The following is a 6284-nucleotide window of genomic DNA, read 5'->3' on the forward strand; positions in this document are numbered from 1 at the left end:
TAGTGGGTAGGTGACTTCCGGAGCTGGCCCGCTGCTTTACATGGCTGCTATGGGTGCACCATGGAAAGGCATTGCCCCAAGGGTTTCTTGCCTGGATTGCTTCTTGCAACTGCTGTGCCTTTTCCTGTTTCTCATTGCTATCTCCCTCATTTATCTGATGTGATGTGACTGGGTGTGAGAAGACCCTCACTGTGTATAGTTTGGTATGATTATTTCCTGGGTGACAGCCCACTCATTTGGACAACTTTCCTGCAGATCAATATGAATATGAACTGTGTTTAGGTGAATGAATGATTTTACAGAATTCATGACTTGATCTAAATAGTTTTAGAAAGTTAGGGGAAGATGTTTTTGTCAGTGGCTCTAAGGTAGAAAATCTTGAGAAACAACTGAAAGCTCAGAAAGACACATTCTTGATAGTTGAGCTAAGGGATTTTTGAAGTTGAGGAGCAAGAACAATAGCCCAAATTAGCAATGGCTGATGTGACTGTCTCCCTGAAACTGGACAGGCTGTTCTGGTAATTATTGATTTTTTATACCCATTTTTGACCTCAGCTGATATGATTTATTAAAAGTTATTAATAAGAAGATGTGCACCTTGAGGATTTAAAGTAGAAGTGGTTGATTACACACACACACACACACACACACACACACACACACACACACACACACACACACACAAACTATTAGAGTTGTGACTCCTTTAATATTTCTTGTGGGGATCTATGTGGTGATCTAGCTAGTATGAAGGCCAGTGCAGAGTCCAGCCCTTGCCACCATGAGCGGCACCTTAGTGACGATCGCAGAGATGGAAGTCGAGATGTCTGGGACTCAGCACAAAGCTACAGCACATCTCCTCAGGCTGCTTAAAGGCTCGACTTGCTAACTTTCTAAGAGAACTCATTACTCCAAAAGGTGGCAGTGGTGGGGGGCCAGGAGGTTTTGATGTGGCCAAGACAGGTGATGCTTGAGTTGGATTTGTGGGTTTCCATCTGTGGGGAAGTCAACTCTGCTAAGTAACCTGGCAGGAATGTATTCTGAAGTGGCAGCCTATGAATTTACTACTTTGACCACTGTGCCTGGTGCCATCAGATACAAAGGTACCAAGATCTAGCTCCTGGATCTCCCAGGTATTAGTGAAGGTACCAAGGATGAGAAAGTAGAGGTTGTGAAGTCATTGCAGTGGCCCATACATGTATTTTGATCTTGATTGTTCTGGATGTCCTAAAACTCTAGGAACATAAGAAGATAATTAAAAATGAATTGGAAGGCTTTGGGATTCGCTTGCACAGCAAACCCTTCAACATTCGCTTTAAATGACACCACATGTTGGTGAGGATGTGGAGAGAGAGGAACACTCCTTCATTGCTAGTGGGAATGCAAACTAGTACAACCACTTTGGAAAGCTATCTGGCGCTTTCTCAGAAAAATGGGAACAGGGCTTCCTCAAGACCCAGCTATCCCACTCCTTGGAATGTACCCAGAAAATGCCCTACCACAAGACAGGGGCATATGCTCAACCATGTTCATGGCTGCTTTATACATAATAGCCAGAACATGGAAATAGCCTAAGTGTCCCTCAGTAGAAGAATGGACTAAGAAACTGTGGCATATTTATACTATGGAATACTACTCAGCTAATAAAAACAAGGAATTCCTGAAATTTGTGGACAAATGGATTGATCTAGAAATTATCATAATGAGTGAGTTCACCCAGAAGCAAAAAGAGACAAACGGTATATACTCACTTATATCAAAACACTAGGCCAAGGGATACGTACCATGAAAAACTTTACTTACCAGGAAAGTGGGTCAGAGGAGAGGACATCCTATTGGGACTTTAGGCGAGAGTAGCATGGAAGAATGGGGAAATCGTGGGACCCACAGGATCCTGGAAACCTACAAGAACTTTATGACAGGCAGATCTGGATCCTGGGGTCCTCCTCAAACTAAGGCACCAGCCAAGGAGAATATAGGCAGTAAGCTTCGAACCCCTATCAAGACCTAGCCGACGAACATGATATTCTCCACCGTTAAGTGGAGAGTGAGATCTGACTCTCACACGAACTCTGGTGCCCCTTTTCTGACCACGTCCCCTGGATGGGGAGGCCTGGCGGCACTCAGAGGAAGGATAGCAAGTTACCAAGAAGAGACTCGATATTCTAAGAGCATATATAGGGGGAGGAGGTCTCCCTAAATCACAGACATAGGGGAGGGGAGAAGGGGGGAAGTGGGAGGGAGGGAAAAATGGGAGGAAGCAGGGGAAGGGCTAACAATCAAGATGTAATATGAATAAATTAATAAAAAATGTAAAAAAAAAAAAAGGAGAAGAAGAAAGACAAGGGAAGGATTAGTCTCACAGCCACTTGCCCTCAGAGTGAACTACATGCTGAAATGGCAAAGACGACTCTTGCTGAATACAAAATTCATAACACTGATGTGGCTTTACGTAGTGATGCCACAGTTGATGACCTCATTGACTTGGTAAAAGGAAACAGGGTTTATATCCCTTGTGTTTACATATTAAATAAGATTGATCAGATTGCCATTGAGTAATTGGATATTATCTATAAGATGTTCATATTGTACCCATTTCTACTCATTATCGCTTGAATTTTGATGACCTCTTATAGAAGATTTGGGACTATCTGAAACTATTGAGAATTTATACCAACCCAAAAGCCAGTTGCTGGATTACACATCTCCAGTGGTACTGCCTTACTCTGGGACCATGGTGGAAGATTTCGGCTTGAAGATTCACATAAATCTTATCAAAGAATTTCAATGTGCTCTGTTCTGGGGTCTCTCTGTGAAACAGAATCCTCAGAAACTGGGTAATGACCATACCTTGGAAGATGAAGAGATCTTTCAGATTGTAAAGAAGTGAAACCCTGTTCCTATCTGCTGGCCAGACACAGCAGTGTTCCTTATGACCAAGTACCCTCCTCAACCCCTTCTGTCTTTGGCATCCATTGGATTAGGATACAGGAATAGATATGGAGTCTTCCAAACTGAAACATCACTTGTCTTCTTCTTCTTCTTCTTCTTCTTCTTCTTCTTCTTCTTCTTCTTCTTCTTCTTCTTCTTCTTCTTTTTCTTCTTCTTCTTCTTCTTCTTCTTCTTCTTTCTTCTTCTTCTTCTTCTTCTTCTCCTCCTCCTCCTCCTCCTCCTCCTCCTCCTCCTGCTTTTCCTCTTCCTCCTCCCCCTCCTGTTCCTCCTCCCATTCCTCCTCCTCCTCCTCCTCCTCCTCCTCCTTCTTCTTCTTCTTCTTCTTTTCTCTTTGAGATGGGGGCTCATATATTTCAGCCTGGCCTGAACTGTTTGTAACTGAGGCTTGCCTAGAATTCCTTATTCTTCCTGGTTCTTCTCCCAAGTGCTGGGCTTACTACTGTTCATATGTAATACCTCAGCAACACCACCTTGGTGTCACTTGCATTGAACTCTATAAAAACCTGGTGGGTCCATTTAAAAAAAAGATTTCTTATAAGATTACTTTTTAAGATAATTGATTCTTTCTTTGTAACCACAAATTGCAGCCTCTCCAGTAAATAGAAGCTGCCTGAAATGATTGCCTTGCTTGCTTACACTTTGTTAATCTATAACAAGTTGCTTAGTTACAAATGTATGTGTGTTCTTGGGAATACTTTATTTTTCACATGTCTTATTACCCATAATACATAAAACATTTGGTCATATGAGGGTAGTAGAGAACATGTTTTTCTCACATATTCTCATTGTAATTGTTCACCTAAAGAAAAATATAATATAACCATGTTGTGATTTTTGTACTGCTTGAAAGATTTTTCTAGGATGTATAAGCTGTGGGAGCTTGTTGATTGGAACCCTTTCAGGTTTGCTCAGTCTACCCCATATGTATGTGTGCATCTAAAATGGTTGGAGATTGTTTGTTGGAGCTTGTCTTGCTTAAGCTATTGTGTGTGTGTGTGTGTGTGTGTGTGTGTGTGTGTGTGTGTAGTCTCCTTTCTCCTTCTTTCCTTTTCTCTAGTTGCTGGCTACTATCAGTAGCAGTCCATGACAGGAGCCAACACCTCTGGCCCCCTCCAGAGAGCTCTGGCTCTCTACCAATTACAATCAATTCTAGCCTATGCCAATTGCCACCAGCACTGGTTCCTCCCTCCCCTTCTCTTTCTCTAAATTTCTTGCTGCCATCAGAGAAGGCCTATGACAGGTGCTATCAGCTCCTGGCCCCTGCTGACTCTGCATCGGACCTCTGTGTACTCTGTAGTCGTGAAGGTGTTGACATCCTGAGGAGGTTGTGCTTATGTATATAGGAATATATACATATTCATGCATGTATACATGCACATTTGTAACTAAAACTAAATGAAAGAGCCCGTGAATTTGAGAGCCCTGAAGTTTTCCTGATGAACTGCGTCTTCAGTAGAGGCCCAAAGAGACTGGTTCCCATGCCATCAAAACAGTGTATAAGGAGTAGCAGAATCAGAAATTGAGATGATCTTGCCAGTGAGTGTGAAGGCAAGCTGAAAAAACCCAAGCTTCTTTGGGCCTTTCTTATCTGTGCTGTTACCAAAAAGTACTGCCCACATGGAGGATGGGATTTATTTAATCAAAACCCAAACCAAGCAAACAAAAGAGCTTTATCAAGAAAATCCCTTTCAAGTGTTTCCATTGGCTTGGCTTTTACATGATTCCAGACCCAATTAGGTGATAACCAATTTAATCATTATAAATACCTGACTTATAAACCTTAGTCATATATTGAATGAAACTTAATGTTCATTGTTATTTTATCCACATAATTTTTAATATATTTTATTAATTTATTCATATTACATCTCAATTGTTATCCCATCCCTTGTATCCTCTCATTCCTCCCTCCCTCCCATTTTCCCCTTACTCCCTTCCTCTATGACTGTGACAGAAAGGGACCTCCTTCCCCTGTATATGCTCATAGAGTATCTACATAATTTATAAGCTTTCACAAAACTTCCCCTAGATTTACATTTTCAAATTTACTCTTTTACTCTTCTTCCAATAGCTATGATCACTCATTGAAAGAAAACTGAGGATAAGTATTAAAACATGGTCCAGGAAAGGAGTCATGTGAGGAACACTCTGAGTGCTTGTGAGAACACTCCAAGAAAACAAGAGAAAACTTGGTGAGGAGGCACACACCTGTAATCCCAGAACCCAGCGAGGCAGAGGCAGGTGGATCTCTGTGAGTTCAAGTCTGGGCTGATCTATAAAGGAGTAGAGGACAGCCAAAGCTATACAGAGAAATAAACCCTATCTGTAAAGGCAAAAAAGAAAAAACAAAAAGAAAGAAAAGGAAGAAGAAAGAATGAAAGAAAGAAATGAAGAAAGGAAGAAAGGAAGAAAGGAGGAAACAAGACAAGAGTCTTGTGTTCTCCATTTCTTCAAAACACAGAATTGTTTTTGGAATGTTTTCAGCCTTCTCCAAGAGATAGCAGATAGGCGGGAATTTATATTACACATACTGTTGTGGTTGATATGAAGCTACTCTATATTGAAATGTTAATTGCTTGCTCCCCAAGTTCCTTATGAGCAAATGCTCATTCACATATCCCAAATAACATAGTAAACTTAACCTCCAAAATTGCACCTGATTGGCAAATAAAGTGCCTATACCTGGGCCAGGAAGGAAAGAGGTAGGTGGGGCTTAGGTTTGTGGACATTTTACGGTCACAGAAGGACAGGGAGAGAGAGAGAGAGAGAGAGAGAGAGAGAGAGAGAGAGAGAGAGAGAGAGAGAGAGAGAGAGAGAGAGAGAGAGAGAGACAGAGAGACAGACAGAGAGAGACAGAGACAGAGACAGAGACACAGACACAGAGAGAGAGAGAGAGGGAGGGAGGGAGGGAGGGAGGGAGGGAGGGAGGGAATAGGAGCAGGTTGTCACTGGTTAGCATGGACCAGGAGACCAAAAGCAGCTTACTCTGAGAACTGGTCTGATGGAGCACGAACAGCCCAATTGGAGCATGTGCAAATATTTTATGCTGTTTTTAGATGAAGAGACAGGGTAGCTTAGAAGGTTAATACCTTCCTAACCCAAGGTGTATTAAGGTTTATTAAAAATTTAAGAAGTTACTGTGTCCATTTATTTCTGAAACAGTGGCTTAGGGGATAATTGCCTCTTTAATAATTATATGAATCAATATTAAATATTAACAATTCCACAAGACATAATTACTTTTGTTGTTATTCAATTAAGTATTTAAATCATATTTTATATGCTTCTATGTATAAACAGGCTTTTGCCATGTGTGGCTTGTCCTTGTGGTA

At 41.4% G+C, this 6284-nt stretch overlaps 1 pseudogene; it reads left to right on the forward strand.

The window, feature by feature from the left end:
• Window positions 1-781: 781 nt before the first annotated feature.
• On the forward strand, window positions 782-2890 carry LOC127190498 (developmentally-regulated GTP-binding protein 1-like; annotated as a pseudogene).
• Window positions 2891-6284: the final 3394 nt, after the last annotated feature.

Source organism: Acomys russatus, chromosome 6 (genome assembly GCF_903995435.1).
Source record: "Acomys russatus chromosome 6, mAcoRus1.1, whole genome shotgun sequence".
Classification (NCBI taxonomy): domain Eukaryota; kingdom Metazoa; phylum Chordata; class Mammalia; order Rodentia; family Muridae; genus Acomys; species Acomys russatus.